Genomic DNA, 17,155 nt, shown 5'->3' with positions numbered 1-17,155 from the left:
TGTGCAAATAAACATAAATGAATAATATAATAACACCATTTCAGTTACCCATCACTCTGTAAGAAACCACCCCAAATCTCATGATTCTGTGGGTTGACTGGGTTATGCTGGATGGATCTTCTGCTCCATGTGATGTTGTCTGGAACTGTAGTCAACTGGAGGATCAATTAGGCTGGAGCGCCCAAGATGGCTAAAGTGTGATCTGATTGGTGTCAGCCAGGATCTCAGCAGAGGGCTGTTGCCCCCATCACCTTGGTTTTTCCTCCAGGTGGCCTCTCCATGAAGCGTGGGCTTCTCATGGCATGGCAGCAGGATTTCAAGAGGAAAGAAGCAGAAACTGACAGTCTCTTAAGGCCTGGGCTCAGATGTCTCAGAATATCACTTCCATGCATCCAAAGCAATCACAGGACCAGTCTAGATTCAGGGAGAGGGGACACAAACTCCACCTCTTAGTAATTTAGAATTTTTCATAAAGCGAGGGATAGGATTGACAGAAGCCATTGTAGGAGACTATCTACTATACCTCCTGAAGCTTTCACTTTTTGCAAAGGGTTTTTACTCTTGAAATATGTGTATATTTCAACCAAGCAATATTTTGTCTAGTAATTTATCCTAAGTAAGTAATCACGGATGATTGAAAAGGTTTGGCACAAGGCTGTCCACTGGTAAAAAATTGAAACTACCTAATGCCCAACAATAGGGGACCAATTAAATCTAATGATGGTTGAGAAGAGTGTTTTAAGAGTAAATGTTCTAGAATCAGATAAAATTAAGTTTAAATCCCAACTCTATTACTTAGAATCTGAGTGATGTTGAGCAAGGTGCAGTAATTCAGCTTCCATATCTGTAAATAAAGATAAAATATAGATTTTTTTTGCGATGATTCCATGAGATCATACATGTAAAAGGCTCAGCACATAGTGAATGATCAATACTTGTGAACTCCTATATTATTTATGATAGTCATTAGTGTTATATTAGTGCAAAATCTTTCCAATTCTCCCCATTTCCAGGCACGTAACATTTCCATGGATTCTAATGAGTAACTTTGTGATTAGTTCTGACCAGTAAGTTGTAAGTGAAAGGGGCATATGTTACCTCCTGGCTGAACATTTAAGTGTTGAGCAATATTGATTCCAAAGCTCCTGAATCCTATCAGATAAGGTTCTGCTACTCTGTCTACATCTACACCTAAAGCAAACTGTGATCATAGCACTTAATGCAAAAGTCACCCTTGTTTTACTCCTTGCTATTTTTTTTAGTATGGTAACAGTTCAATCCATGCTAAGCTTTGAACAATTTAAAGACACTGCCGCATATTAGAAGCCCCTCACCCCTGCTAGTGTCCATGAGATTCAAGTGCTGTGAAGATACAAGAACTCAGCAGATGGCCCAGAGAGTTACCTGGCTTCCTTCCACCCTGGCCCTTCCCACCCCATATACAATCTCTCACCCAGCCCCACCCAGCCTCCTTGCAAGTGGCAGTGAGGTGGAGGCAAGGGAAACCTGGCTTAACAAAAACCTCCCCAGTGATTGATCACCAAGAGAAGGTGCAGTCTCAAAATAGGAATAGCTTCCTTAAGGCTTGGGTGATTTCCATGGAAACATACTGAGAACTATGCTTATTTTAAAGGGGGTGGGGGGCAGCGAGTGGAATGACCTGGAAGGGCATAACAAGGTAAGCAATGTAAAAATTAAGTTGGTGGGGTTTTTTTTTTTCCATTTTTTTCTTTTCCTTTTACTATTCTGGCACAACCTTGCTTAGAAGCTAACCTAACCAGATTAGGTGCTTAGATAGTAGGTATCGAATGAGTTTGAGAAAGACGCAGCACGACCTGGATTACAGCCATCAAGTTAAAAGGCTCCTGTAAGAACCCAGCCAGTTCGCCTTTCAGGTCTGGGAACATCACGCAGACCCCCTTGTTTTATGGGCTGTTAACAAACAAATAAACCCTACATCAGCAATAACAGAACAAACAGGTGCAGGCTAGCAAGAAAGTTTTGCATATGAGCTATTTTTATTTTTATTATAAAAAAAAAATTCTGAGGAGCCAAGGGGTTGTGTCCAGGAAATGAGAGCCCTAGGGGAGACCTCAGAAAAATCTTTTAGCTACTTCCTTCTCCCCAGCCTAGGAAACGAAAATGCCAAAGGGTCATCCAGCGCGTTAGCCACACAGTCAGCCCCCAAGGACAAACATCCCCACCCCAGTCCCGGTCCTCGCCCCTGGCCACTCCGCTGCACACGGCCACCTGTTGCTGCCCTCGCGCCCAGAGCCGAGTCGCAAACGGCCGCTAGAGTTCGTTCTAATTCCCCAGAGCAGAGCTAGCCAGGAAGCCCCGACGCGCCTTGCTTGCTAATCTGCAGGGCGGGCGGGGACTCCGCAGAGTCTCCCAGCCCCAGGCTTCCTTTGTTTTCTCGCTGCATTCAGAGGGTCAAAACTAAACCTCAGCTGGCATCCCCTCACCCCCACCCGGTAGCTGATGAAGCGTCCACAGGCCCGCTGGGGGGAAACCAGGTCCGTCGGGGCGGGAATGCGCGGCGCAGACAGGTTGCAGCATGAGGGTCCGAAGTGTCCTGCGGGTCTCCAATCCCTTAGGGCTTTTTAGCCTAACACTGATGCAGGCGCGCGGCGCCCGGAAGGCAAGTTCACGGTTCCGAGGCCGAAGACGAAGGGCGGCGAGATCCTGGCCCGCCTTTGCCCTAAGGCGCCCGAGGGGAGCCTGGGGGCGGCCGCGGTTAGAGAGCGGCTCCTGCCCGCAACGCCGGAGTCGCAGTTCCGAAAGTGACTCGCCTCGCTTCCCAGGGACTTCCATGCGAGCACCGCAGGGGTGTGCATTTCTCCCAGTCTGAGCCATCGCGGGCTCGACAAGAGTTTAAGTCGGCCCCTGGGGCGTCTGTTTGTTTATTGGCTCTTAAGGAAAAAAGTTTGAGGATCTTTAACCAGCCTCAGACCTGGCGCGAGCGGAAATCTCGGAATCTCCCCGGCAAAAGTGATCTAACTTCAAGTCGTTATATAAGTGGGGACTCCTTCTTCCCCTCCCTATTCCAAACCCTCTCATTACTATTCCGGGAGTAAAATGTGTCTCGCTTAAAATAATTCTAAATTGTTATTATTTTCCTGAGTCCTAAGGCGGAGGCAGCGCCCTGGGCGCATGGCGGCCCCACCCGGGCACAGCCCCACGCACTGCGGAGGGTCGCGGGGTCCAGGGCGCTGCCGGAGCCGGGCCAGCGAGCGCGCCCCTCAGTGCCACGGTTAGCCACTCCACGTGCTCAGGATCAACAGTTTGTTGAGCTCATCAGTGACACCTTGAACTTTTCATAAAGAAAATGGGTATTGCACCGACAGGGTTTGGCCGCGGCCAGCGCGCCGGATCGTGCTTAATATTCAATGATCTCGCTCGCGCCTCCCCCTCCTCTTCTCGCAGAAATTCCACCGAGTCCGTTACTGGGCTCAGACTTTTAAGTTAATTTATTGCCCCCCCTGCCCTGGCCGGTAATCAGCGCCTTTAGGGCCAGCCTCCCCCCAGCTCCCGCCTGAAAATGACATTTCGCTGGCGTCTCTGGAGGGGGCTGAATTTCACTTTGTAACTTTCTGCGGAACCCGAGCCCGGGTGGCAGCTCGGGTGGTGGTATCGTATGCAAATACGCATGCTGACGTTACAGATCATGTGGGTTTTGGCGTAGATTCCCCACTGATCGAGGCATTTTTTTTTCCCCTTTTTTTCCTTTTTTTTTTTTTTTCTTTTTAAAATTTTGGCCACCGTTCTCCGTACGGGGGCTCTTTCTGTCTGTCTGTCTGTCCGGCAGGCTGGTTTTCCCCCTCTTTCCCACGGAGCCCGAGCCGGGCGCCCGCTGGGGAGTGGGGAGTGGGTGGGGGGAGCCAGCAGAGTTCCATTTTGGAACGCCCGTGCCGCGTCTCCGCGTTCCCAGCCCGGGTCCCCGCGTTCCCAGCCCCGGCGCAGGTAAGAAACTTCGCCTCGGCGCGGAGCCCCCCCGCCCCGCGCCCGGCGCCGCCAGCCCCGAGCCCCGCACGCCGGGCGCCGGCCACTCCAGCCCAACTTTCCCACCGCCGCCGTCGCCGCGGCTCCCGAAAATGTGTTGTTAATGGGACTTGGCTGGGTTTGTGACTGGGAAGGGGGGGACGGACAGGGAGGGGGTGTGCAGGCTCTCTTTTGCGGGTGGGAGGAAATAAGCGGATACAGAGAGAGAAGGAGATTTTTTTTTTAAGAGTTTTGATTACAAGTTTGGGTAAATGGGAGCCAGACCGAGGAGGAGGAGGAGGAGGAAAAACATGTCTACGTTTCCCTATGTCGACATAAGCCACAAAAAAATATGGCGTCCGCTTTCGACAGGGCGTTACGTAGACCCGACTGTTTTTATTTATTTATTTCGTGGCCGTCTCCCTCCCTTCTTGGCCAAACTGCGGCGCTTTGTGCAAACGGGGCAGGTCCCGCGGGGACGCCAGCGGGACGTGGCCCCGTCTCCGCGCGTTTTGGCAGGCTGGGGGCTGCGTGTGTTCGCTCCCCTCCCTCCCCCGCTCTCCCCTCTTCTCCCCTCTCCCGGTGACGATTCGCCGTAATGTGGTGGCAGGAAGCATGACGCCGTGGGTTGAGGCTGCCTCTGCTCTCGTCGCTCCCGGTGGCTGCAGGCAGCGGGCGCGCCGCGCGGGCGGCCGCCGAGCTACCTGACGCTGGCAGGGCCGGAGCGCGGCGCTGTCCCCGTGCCCCGCTCAGGTGCCGGGGAGCCCGCGGGGGGCGGGGGCCGTGGGGGGCCGCGAGCCCCGGGCCCTGCCGCTGGCGGCCGGCTGGCCCACGCTGCTGCCCGCGCGAGCCCACGTTCGCCCCCTGACCGGCGGCTGGCGCTTTTCGTCTGCCCCACAAGAGGTTAATCTTTGTTGGTGTTGCAGCTTCTTTGTGGCTTCCCCGGGACTTGGTATCCTCAGCTTTGCCAACTTGCCCTTTTCCCGGCCGCTTTGCGGGAGGCTGCGGAGAGGAAGATGAGCGGAAAGTTGGAAACCAGCAAGCATCACAGGACGGTCCCTTTGGCCTCGGAGCTGTGCAGAGCTTGGGAGGCGGAGGCGGAGGAGGAGGAGGGTTCGTCAGGCTGGGGAGCAAACTTGACAGGGAAGCCAAGTTGTGATTTGCTCAAGCTTCCACCTGACTGAGAGGCTTCAAAGCCAGTGGGGTCTCTGCCTTCAACTGTTTTGCAGTGGCCTTTTGTTTGGAGCGTGGAGAAGGAGAGAGGTCGATAAATAGTGACTTTCTCTGAACCCCTCCCCCTTTAAAGAGTCATTTCGCAGCTTGGACCCCAGGGACACTGTCTTTTCAGGCCCCAGAGTTCTTCCCCAACCTGCTCTGATGTTCAGGTTCTCTTTCAAACTTCACAGCTCCCCAGGCCTGAGGCGGGCCCTGCGGGGCAGGGTGTTGAGGCAGGAATCCTTCCCTATCACCCCTTTGGTTGCACAGACCTTCCACAATTACCCTCTTAAAAGACACACTCACTTACCTACTCACTTCTTTATGCAGGGCAGAAATTAATGCCTGTAGAACTGAAGGGGCTGAAGTTCTGAGAGCTCTTCAAGATTTGAGTCAAAAGGTGATTTTCTATGTATGAGGGCAGCGAGTTTAAGCAGTTCAGTCCCAGGGCAGTAATGTCAAAAAGCGTTTGGATGACGACCAAGTGGAATAAATATCCTGTAAAACGGCACGTTTAATAGTAAAAATAGATTAATGGAGCCGTCAAGTGGTTGAATGGGACTAACGTAAAGGTTTCAGTTTAAAGGGAAAGTTACATAAAGCTGTATACTCATCTTCTTTTAAGTCCAGAAGGGAAAAAAATCTACAAGTAAGATTGAAATGTGTCACTGACAATAACAGGACCTTTGACCTGAGGAAATACCATTGTTGTTTAAAGCTTCTGCTCCTCCATTGTTCTCAGATGCACTTGTACCTTTCCTTCCAGCCAGGTTTGCTGTTACCTGAAGTTAACGGCACTCAAGGGGAAACTTAGGAGGCTGAGGTTTTAGGGTAAATCAGATATATTAATTAATCATCATCTAAAGGGAAAAAAATCAAAATAACACTGCTGTTTGCTGGCCCTGAGAAAAGGGTATCCCCATGATGTAAATGCAGTGCTTCTTGACATGCTGAAAGTTGACCCGGCCCCAAGTGTCTCATCCACGTTCAGACCATGTGATTGGGTAGGATGCTGTGTATTGAACAAAATGAATAATGACAATGTTTGATAACAGTTGCTAACACTGGTACAGTCTGCCAGGCATGATGCTGTGTACTTTAAGTGCTTTATCACTTAATTCTCACTGTAACCCAATGAACTAAGTACTATTATTATCCCCAATTTACAAACAGGGCTCAGAGAGGTGAAGAAACTTGCCAAGTCACACAGCAAAAAGTGAAGTCAGTTTTGGAAGCCAGGTCTGACTTCATGAGCTGAGCTAGTCCATTGTAGCAGCTCCCAGATATGGGAAGTTGTAGTTAGGATGAAAATGTCCAGGCAGTATCGAGGGAACAGTAGCCACTGCCCTGGCTTCTAAACTCAGAGATTTACCTGGATTTCATTCCTTTATTCATTTTTTTAGCAATTGTGTGTTGATTTATTTATTCATTCAGCAACTATAATGTTCCTTATGCTAGTAAGTGCCCATAGTCATTAAGCACTTTTATATGCCAGGCACCATCCCCAGTGCTTATCATTAGATTGTTTTGTCTTCATGACAACCCTGTGATGTAAGTACTCTCAGTCTCTCCTTTTTCTAGATGAGGAAGTGCAGGCACAGTGAAGTTAGCTGTCTTGCCCAAGACCAAACAGCCAGTAAGCTGAGTGCCAGCCCCCAGCACTCGTGCACTTCACTGCTGCAATGCAGGGCCCTGTACCAGACGTCATGGAGATGCCTGGGAGATCGAGGCCCCCTGACCTCTTGTACGGCCCCGCTCCAGGCATCACGGAGATGCTGGTGGAATAGAGACCCCCTACCCTCCAGGAGTTTGAGCAGACCGCAGGGAAACACTCATTAGGCCAAATCAAGCAGGATTAGATAAGTGCTATAATTGAGAAAAGTAACTACATACTGTGGGAGCACAAAGAAGGATGTGATTATTCTGCTCTGAGGGACTCATGGAGGATCTCCTAGAGGGGGCTGCAGCTGAACTGACCCATGAATGAGGAGGAACAATGTCTGGAGGTGTATCGGATATCACTGCATTCAGCTGCCGGCAATAGAAATCCTGCCCACCGGTGACTTAACCAGATGGGGACTTACTTGTGTCAGACAGCAACAGGGTGGGTGGGACGATGCCTCAGCTGTACCATTGGGAACCCAGGATGTGTCTTTCCACTCTGCCTTCCTTAGAGCGTAGGGCTTTGGCCTTAGGTTTATCATCTTATGGCAGGTAGGTGGCTGCTGCCTCTGCAGGCCTCATTTCTCATTCCAGGAAAGAGAAAAAAAGGATGAATGAGGGGCAAAGAGCTTTTACCTAGTACTGCTCACTGTTATTTTTGGGAAGGGACACCCCTCCCAGGGACTTCTGTCCTTAGCTCATTGACCAGAGCTGTGCCCTGGTGACCCAAACCTGCCAGGGAGGGCAGTCAAGTATCAAGTTAGGCACACTGCTGCCATGAACAAATTGGGGTTCAACTTGCAAGGGTGAATGGAGGAACGGTGGTTGAGTTGGCAGGTGGAGCATGTGCTGCCTAAGATGAGAAGGCGAAAAAAGGTGTTCCTGGTGAAAGTAACACCAACCTGGGAGCCATGTGCATCCCGGGGAGGTGAAGAGGGGGCTGTGGGGAAGGTTGTGCAAAAAGATGATGCCAGACTTGGGGGTTGAACCTTGAGTAGGTTTGCTTTTAATCCAAAGGTACTAGGGAGCCATGGCAGGTTTCCCAGGTGGAATTGTCATGTGTTTTAGGAAGGTAAGACTAAGTCTGGCAGCAATGTACCTTGTGCAGAAAGACAAGCTTGGTTTTTGTTTGAAATAAAATGAGTTCTGGAAAGTTTCAGAGCAAGGGACCAGTTTTGCCTTAGGGCAAAAAGAAGACAGTGTACAATAAAGAAGTGTGAGGGATGGTGGGGAGATTTGCTTTTAGGTCCTGCCAATAAGAATCCAGACTTAACCTGATGTTAGTCAGCTGTTACCAGGAGGCAACCAGCTTTCCTTTCATGGTAACTCAGTTGGTGGAACTGAAAAAGCTGGAAAGGGTACCCTGTACTCTGCAAACACCACACTTGCTTTTCCCAGAACTTTGGGACTCCCGGGACCTCGCGGCAGCTCCAGCACTCACCAGCAGGATAACGCTGATCATGATCCTCTCCTTTGCTTTACATCAAGGACAGGATATCAGAGGGCCTCAGAGGCCTTCCCCTCATCAGATTCCCCACGCTAGATTTCTCCAGCAAGGACCCACATCTCTGATTGTCTTTGCTCAATTTATTATATTAGCTTTATGACTTTGGGCTGTTACTTACCTCTCTGAACCTGTTTCCTCATCCCCGAAATGGAGATAATTTTAGTGGCTGCTGTATAGGTTATTGTGAAACGTAAGAAATTTATAAAAGGCCTGACACAGGATTGTGCTCAACAAATCATCACCACCGTCGTCATCATCACTGCCGCCAGCTCTCAGATGTGACTTTACTGTAGAGGCACCAAGTCATTAACATGCATGGGCTTTATCATGCATCCCGGGACCCTGACTGTCCCATCGCGTCGCCATTCCTTTTCCTACCTCTCCCTCTGCCCCGTACACACGTGCACTCATCTTGTGGCGAGTCGGAGCAACTGTTGAAATGGAAATCTGTCTTGGGAATATCACAGTGAGACGCTGGTGTGGTGTTGAGGTACTACAATATGCTGTGTCACCGCCAAATCCACACAGCGCTGTTCTGGAAGGATGCTTGGCTGTGCACATGCCCCACTGGTATCCAGTAAGGTGGACATTGTTTTTCAGTATTGACAAGGCAGTTTCATTTTTAACGGAAAAAAATTTTCCCTCCTGTTTCCCCTCCCCCACCTTTCTCTGAGGCCCCCACCCTGCATTGAACAGGTTGTGATTGTTAGAACATCTACCCACAATCTGTTTCCTGTTCTTATGCTGGTAATCATGCATTTAAGAGGGGTTGGTTGGCCATGGGGGTGGGTATGTGTGTGTAACAGACCCCAAGGAGAACAGTCCTGATAACGGTATAACAATCTTCTCCCAAACTTTAAAGTGGAATAGAGAAGAAAGGGCCAGAAACAGTTTTCTTGCTGAGATCTCTCTGTGCCGCTGGTGGACAATTTACCTGTTAAAAGCCACAGTTCACACCCCTTCTTTCTCTTTCTCTCCCCACTACCCCGTGATACTAGAAACACTTAGTGGAGATTAAATCTGGTTATACAGTGTTGTTTCTCTGCAGTAATATTTAACACATAACAGAATCCATGGGGGATCAATATTAAGGAGTATAGCCCAGGCGTTCATTTTGGTGTAAGAGGTATATTTTAGGAGTGCACAGGCTTGGTTTGGGACGGAAGAGTGGGAAGCCCATGCTGGCTTTATCTTGCAGGGGGAAACTAGCAAAATTCTGGGAACCATTTGCTGTCAAGTTCAGGGTGGGGAATAGATCGTGTATCTGGGGCCTGAGGAAGTGGCCAAATTGAGTTAGCTCCTTCTTCGGAAGGTAATCCTCCCTATTGGGGGCCCAGAGCCCACTTGTGAGAGAAAGGAGCTTGCTGTTGAGGAATGTAGGGGGAAGGTTGTGAACGAGAGTTCCTGGGCTGCAGGTTCTGCCTGGCCTGGTTGGATGCCTACAGCTGCAGCTGCTGGGCTCCCAAGCATCTTCAGACAACTGAGGAGGGACCAGAAGTTTAAGTCAAGGAGGAAGCAGCATGTGCGTGTGCACACATGCATGCACTACAGAGGTGCCGGTTTAAACCAGTGTTGCAGAAAGACTTGAGAAAAACATTCCTCAGCAGGCCTGGCATTTGTGCCCCCACAGCCTTGTCTAACTCTGGCTGGCGAAACTGAACAAATACAAAGCTCCCTACACACCCAGATGCACAAAGCTCCTCACATACGCGGACATACCACAAGCACACAGTGTTGGCCATGTTAAAAACAGCAACTGCTCCGAAAATTAAGCACCTAGGACTTGCTAGGCACTCTGCTAACCGCTTCCCATTCACTATGTCATTGCATCTGACCATGCAGAGTAAATTAAGAGCAGTGATACAATCCACGTTAAAGATAGGAGAAGAAAGCTCAGAGAGGTTAAGTATTTGCTCAAGATCACAGAGCGAAGGTAGCAGAGTCAGGATTTGAACTCAGATCAGTCTGGTTCCAGAAGTTTGTGAAGTTGCATGTAAGTCTCCCAGAGGCCAGCCCCACATCAGCCTGGACGGAGGGGTGGGGGGAAGGAATGGTTTTAGATCATTCTTTGGGACAGCCTGATTGCTTTTCCAATAAGGGGAGTAGGGCTGTGTGCCTGCGTGCATGGATGTGTGTGCACATGTGTGTGTGACAGCGTTTAGTCAAAACAGGAGAGAATTACAAATCCATGTGTATCTATAGCCTCCCCAAAGCACCGCCCCAAAAAGAGACAATTCTGAAGCCTCTGTCAATGTCTGCAGGGCACTGCACCCTCTCCGCCTTCTCCTCCCGGGGTCTGGAGAGAAGGAGCCCCAGTGGGCTGGGAACTGCAAAGTTGGAGCCCAGGAGACTCTGGGTGCTGCTCTTGGGATGCGGAGCAGCCTTGCCAGCCAATGGGGGCCGGGGGTGGAGGGAGCAGGCGGAGGGAGGGTGGAGAATGGTTGTGTTGCTGTTTTTATACAATAAAAGAGGATCATTGTAATTGGGAGCCTTTGAATCGTAACACGTCTGCCTATGGCTCTCTCCAGCTGCAGAGCCATTGAGTTAAATAGCGCACAGAAAACTCCTTTCAGTTGATACTACGTTCCCGCTGTTCTTAAAATGAGACTAGGCTGATTCGCTCTAACGACAAAGCCATCTCAGGCTCCCCTAGCCCCTTGGGTGTAGTCAAAAACCGAGGGAGCTCCTCCTGGGGCCCGGCTGTGGAGGAGGACAGTGTGAACTTGTTTTTATTTGCACTGCACCCTGGCTTTTTGGAAACGGATCCTTTAAGATATTTGCGCATGGCTGGGTCAGAGCTGGGTGTCATGGCTGTTCATGGTGGGTGGTGGCCCGGAGAGGGGGTAGGGAAAGGCCAGAAGCTGGCACTGGCAGGCAGGGGGTGCCTTTGCTTGTTGGGGGGCGGTGCAGAGAATGGAGGGGTATGGTGACAGCTCAAAGCCAGAGAAAGAGACTGCCCTCTGGCCAGGACATTGAGGAGAAGAGATGGGTTCCAGGCAGGAGTGGATTAAAGGCTGGTTCTCCGCTAAACTCTCCTCATAGAGCACTCTGCTGTTCCATTATCTCTTGTAGAACTGCCTGTTACTTTTTTCTGGGGAACTTTGTGTTACAGAATTGGTTCTGAGCGTTGTGGTGAACTTCTGCCAGAGACAAGTAGTCCAGGAGAGCTCAGAGCCTCCACATGACTTCGCATTGTTTCCAAGAGCGGAGACTCTTGGGGGAACAGAGCCACAGAAAGGAAACGGTTTTGACCATGCCGTGGGTTAATGGAAGACATTGCAAAGACCGAGGACTGTATTTGACAGTGTGAACTTGGACAGTGCCTGACTTTGGCCCTTGTAGAATGGGATTTATGGATCTGTTGGTACAAGGAATGATGTTCTCTGGAATTACTGGAAGGGAATTTGGGGGTGGGGGATGAGTCTAATAGCAACATGGTGCATTAGTAAGATCAAGGAATACTCTAGCTGGAAGAAACTTTAGGGATCCCCTAGTCCAGCTTGGGAAAACTGAGAAAGGTATAAGGGAATCTGCCCAAGGTTACATGATCTATGGCCATGTATTATTTTCTGTCTTCTCCACAGTGTAGCTAAGGCCCTTCTGTTTCCCTAGGTCTTCCTCGCCTGGCCAGCTCACCATAGCACCTTCCTTCCCCACTCTGTTCCTCTTTCCAGTCAGCACTCACTGAGCACCTGCCAGAGGAAGAGAACCATGTCCCTGCCCTCAGGAAGTTCAGTCACTGGCACTTAACCAGAACAGCTGCTGCAATCATCATGGCTCTCACTGACACCGTAGGCACGATTCTGAGTGCTTTTTGTGGGTGTTCTCGGACAGTCTTAAGAGATGTTGGGATTCTCTTATCCCCATTTATCAGACAAGGAAGCACAAAGTGGGGAAGTCCTTTGTCCAAGGTTCTGGAAGCCAGGCAGTCTTATGCCACACATGGTCCTCCTAAAGCCCAAACAGTGCAGCCCCTCCTACCCTCCGTGCACCTGTGGCTCCAGCAAGAGGGCTGTGGCGCCTCCTGTATGGATTAGAACAGGTGGCTGAGCCCCAAGCCAGCGCTGAGGGTAACAGCAAGGACGGGCGTGCCTTCGGGGCTTGCCAGTGGGCTCCCTCATTCAAGGTTTTTTCCAAGTTATTGAATGCTCCAAATACCCCCACGCCATAGCCCGTGTCATTGGCACAGCAACGGAGTAGGTAATATGAAGGACAGAGCCAGAACTCGAACACAGGGTTTCAGAATCCAAGACTTGAAGAGTTTAATCCCCATCAGGCAGGTGCCTGCAGCGGCTGCTGCAGCCAGAAGTAGCTGACTGGGAGCCCTGCGTGGGCACAGGCAGATCACTTAAGGGACACAGAAGCACCGTGACTGCCCAGGTTAGTCCACCAAAGTCCCCCTAAAAATCAAGGAACTTTTAGGCACTTTAGGCAGTCTTTAACTGAGCAGGAGATACTTACCTGAGCAAGATAACAAGCATCAAGTATGATGTATAGGATACTTACTGCCTGTGTCAGGCATTGTGCAACTCTGTGCATAAGTATTATCAGTAGCCTCATTTTCTAAGATAGCTTCATTGAGATATAATTTACATACTCAGAATTCATCCATTTTAAGTGTTTATTGATTTTCGTATATTTACAGAGTTAGGCAACCATTACCATAATGTGACTTGAGAACATTTTTATCATCACAAAAAGAGACCCTGTGTACCCATTAGCTGCCACTCTCCATTCCCCTCTCTCTGGCCTCCCCACCCCAGCCCTACATAGCCACTAGCCTACTTCTGTCTCTACAGATTTGCCTTTTCTGGGCATTTCATATAGGTGGAATCACATAACATGGGGTCTTATGTGTCTGGCTTCCTTCACGTGCATAATGCTTTTGAGGTTCATCCACAGTGTAACACATATCAGTATTTCATTCCTTTTTATTGCCAAGTAGTATCCCATCATATGAATATAGCACATTTTGTTATCCGTTCACCAGTTGATGGACAACTGGATTGTTTCTGCTTTGGGGCAGTTATGATAATGCTGCTGTGAAAATTTGTGTGCAAGTGTTTGTGACACGTGCTTTTGTTTCTCTTAGGTAGGCACCTAGGAGTGGAACTGCTAGGTCCTGTGGTTCCAAACTGCCGAAGTCACTGTATCATTTTTATGTTCCCATAAGGAGCATATGAGGGTACTGGTTTTGCCACATCTTTGTCAACCCTTGGTATTGTCATTAGCCCCATTTTAGGTGAGGACACTGAGGCACAGGGAAGGGAAGGGAAGGTCACATGGCCAGAGTGGAAAGGGCAGGACTCACACACCAGTCTGGCTGGTGGACTGACCCAGGGCCAGAACTAGGCTAAACCAAATGAGGTACCCAGTGTGCAAAATGTAAGGTGGTGCCCACTCTCAGGTTCATACGAGTGCAGGGTCAGCCCCTGAGAAGGAGAGCTTCCTTAAATTTTGCTTCCTGGGTGCCTAGTCCTGGCCCGTGCCACCACCCAACTCCTAGTATAGGGCACTGTGCCCAGTGTTGGGGGCTAGACACAAAGATGACCATGCTGTCACCCCTTCCCTGAAGGTACTTAGTCTGGCTAGAGAACCGTGCATTTGCAGCCCCCCACAGCTAGCCTAGCTAGACATGCAAAACCCAAATCGCTGCTCATGGGGTTGCTATGAGAATCACAGGGAATCATACCTCTGAAGTGTTTAGCACAGTGCCTGGCACCTAGGCATGCCCTAGAAATGCTGGCTGGTGTCATTGTTGTCACCGGCATATCTCTGACCTTATGTGCCATGAGGATGCCTCCAAGTCGCTGTAGCTTGGGGGACATCCTTATGCCTTGCATCTGTGACTGGGAGCCCCATCCCCACTCCACAAAAACAGAGGTCATCACCCACTGACCAGGAAATGGTCTGAGATGAGGGAAACTGGACATCCAGGCTCCCTCAGACCTGCTGGGTCCCGGCCACGGAGCTCAGCACTGGCTCCAGTTTAGCTCACGGGTTCCCCTCTGTGCTGTGGATGCTCCGTGTCTGGCTCCACATCGCCAAAGCCAGAGTGCAATTCCTGTGCTCCCCAAACATGAGAAAATACCTGCTGGATGGTAGTTATGGGAGCCAAGGTGAGCCAGGGACAGGATGGCCTTGGGTCCTTTCTGTTAAATGGACAACCCCCTGGTTTTCTCCAGTTGGGAGTAGGGACCCTGTCATTGACCTCCTTTATAAACAGCCAAGCCTGCTGGTCTTTCAGGGTTTAGGTCAGGGAGGGGAACACTAATTGGTCTGCGGTAAGAGATTTGGGGAATCAACTTCAAGATTTCTGAATGAAGAGGAGATGTGTCAGTTACAAAAATGGTAGAAATTGTAGGAGCCTTCTTTCTCGTATGGGTCGAAGGCTACTTGGTTGTGCATGTGGTTTAAATGGACTCACCTCTGTTCATAACAGAAACTCAGGGTCCCTGTGTCTGGGAAAGCTGCTTGCTGGCAGGACCACGGGACGAAAGGCGTCAGACCTCCACTGCTGCCCTCCCAGCCCTGTGCACACACCATACCTGCCACCCACCTGCTGGCCCACCCTGAGCGTGAACCGTCTGTGATGTAGGGTCCCCATGTGTCTTGGAAGCCTACTGTCTTGTCTTGTCCACCTGTGCTCTCGTGTGTGTGGGTGTCATAATGAGACCTTGAGTTTGCTGAACTCTTTATGCGTATTCCCACAACCCAGCCCCACCCCCTGCCACCTGAGCACCGAGCCTTGACTGAGGGGTTACTCAATGAATAGTTGTTGAATTGATAAATAGAATCGAATAAAAGAAAGTCTACATGTGTTGAAATAGGAGGGTGACATCATGCTGGGCCTAACTGCACAAAAATAATAGAGACTCTTCCAGAGTAGATTTTTTGCATCTGTTTTTTTTTTTTCCAATAAGAGGGAAAGAGGAAGTCTTATTGGAAGGAATACATATTGTATCATCTGTCACCAGCCTCTCCCTTCCTAAACGCCACTGACATGTGGTTCTGAAACACAAATCTGTTCATGTTTCACTGACCTAAAAACCTCCCCCCGTCATTGGTTGCCCAGGGTCATAAACCCAAACGCATTTAAGGGCTCTGTAGGTAGAGTGCAGGGTTCAAGTATAGAATTGTAGGAAGTGGTGGGAGTAGGTCCAGTAGAAAGCATATGTCCAGTCTAAAGGTATTCAAAAAATGTTTATGGATTCTCCAGTCTACTTGCAGGCTGCCTGTTAGTAACTTCTGACCCATAGGATCAAGGCCAAGTTCCTGATCCTGGCGTGGTGGCTCTTTAGGAGCTGACCTCCACGCACCAGGCATATTTTACTGTAACTCCTACCCTCTCTGCCATATACCCTACATTTCAGTCATTTCAGACTGACCCCTGAACCCCAAACGCACCATCCCCTCTCCCCTTTCATTCCTTCTCCCCAGAAAGACTCATCCCCCAAGCTCAGCAAAACCTACTTATTTCTGCTCTAGAGATATTTGCTTTCTCTCCTCTAAGAGTCCAGTGTGCCATGGAAATAACCTGTCAGAAATCTTAGCTCGTGGATTTTGATCTCTTTGTACATCTACCTCTCTGAAAATCTATGAGCCACCCCTCCACCCCAAGGAAGAGCTTCCTGTTTATCTCCGTGTCCCCAGCGCCAGCACAGGGCTGGCCCACTTTGCAGGTTCCCAGTGAATATCTGTGGCGTGATTGGATGGTCAGATGAATCAGTGGCTCTTTCAGAAGAGCCTGCATGGAGGTCTGTGCTGCTGGGTTAGCACAGGTGCAGAATGCGTTGCTGCTCACTGCTGCCCCTGCTGGCAGGTTCTTGCCACAGCCTGGAAGGACAGTCCCTGGACTGTTCTGTAACAGGTAGCAGTCAAGGTAGCTTCTGTCCCAGGCGAGCTTTGTCCCAAGTTGAGGGGCTCTTGGCCAACCTCTGCCAACCTGCCTGCCTCCCTGGCCAGGCCTCGCTGGCTCGTCCTGACATGTGGCCTCCAAGCGCAACCTGGACCCACTCCCCCTTTGGCTTGGCCGTATCCTTTGTGTCCTCCTGGGAACGCCATCTTCACCTTCCCGTGTGGCCCATAGACCAGTATCACAGCTGTCCTTGCAGGGTCTTCCTGCTACTTCTAATGTTAAACTTTCTGATAACAGTCTGAACTTGAGACCAAACTCTACTTTAAAAGTGGTTAAGCAGAAAGGAAACAAACGTATTGAGTGCTGCCTATATGCCAGCCATTGAACCAAGCATAATGTATACTGTACCTTGTTTTATGTTATTTAATTCACCCAACTCCCCCACTTGGTAGAAATTTTTATACCCATTTTACACATGAGGAAATTGAGGCTTCAAGAAATTAACTTGCCTGAGTTACACAGTAAAAGGCAGAGGTTGGATGTAAACCGGGTCTGAGTGACATCAGAACCTATGCACTTTCCCCACCGCCGTGCAGGGCTGTTATGTGAAGGACATTAAGATTCTGTGTTAAATCCTTAGCAAGTAGGATACAGAGACACTGGCCATGTCTCCCCCTCCAGAGTTTAAGATTTTGCTTGTGAAGCACCACACCGCTGGACCTAACAGGGCATCTTTCCCTTTCCTTGTGAAGGTGCTTCTTAGCACTAATGCAGCTCCTCATCCTCAAGATACTTGTCCTCTCAGAGTTTTGTCACCAATTTTTTCTCTCTGGGGAGATAAGAAAAAAATACTTAGAGAGAAGGCTAAATTTACTATTAATAAATCTTAATAATCTTACTGGGCCATCTTGTGTAGTAGGGAAATGGTCTTG

The 17,155-nt window shown here is 49.7% G+C and overlaps 1 protein-coding gene across 2 annotated transcripts in view; it reads left to right on the top strand.

The window, feature by feature from the left end:
* The first annotated feature begins 3,363 nt into the window (after positions 1 to 3,363).
* Positions 3,364 to 17,155, top strand: part of ZHX2 (zinc fingers and homeoboxes 2) — a 158,425-nt gene continuing 144,633 nt past the window's right edge. For both annotated transcript variants that reach the window (XM_045561852.1, XM_045561851.1), the window contains exon 1: positions 3,364 to 3,963. The gene's annotated coding sequence lies outside the window, so the exon portion shown is untranslated. The remainder of the gene's footprint in view (positions 3,964 to 17,155) is intronic.

This window comes from Lemur catta, chromosome 9 (assembly GCF_020740605.2).
Source record: "Lemur catta isolate mLemCat1 chromosome 9, mLemCat1.pri, whole genome shotgun sequence".
NCBI lineage: Eukaryota > Metazoa > Chordata > Mammalia > Primates > Lemuridae > Lemur > Lemur catta.
Note: the sequence above shows the minus strand (reverse complement) of the source record. Positions and strands in the feature narration are given on the sequence as shown.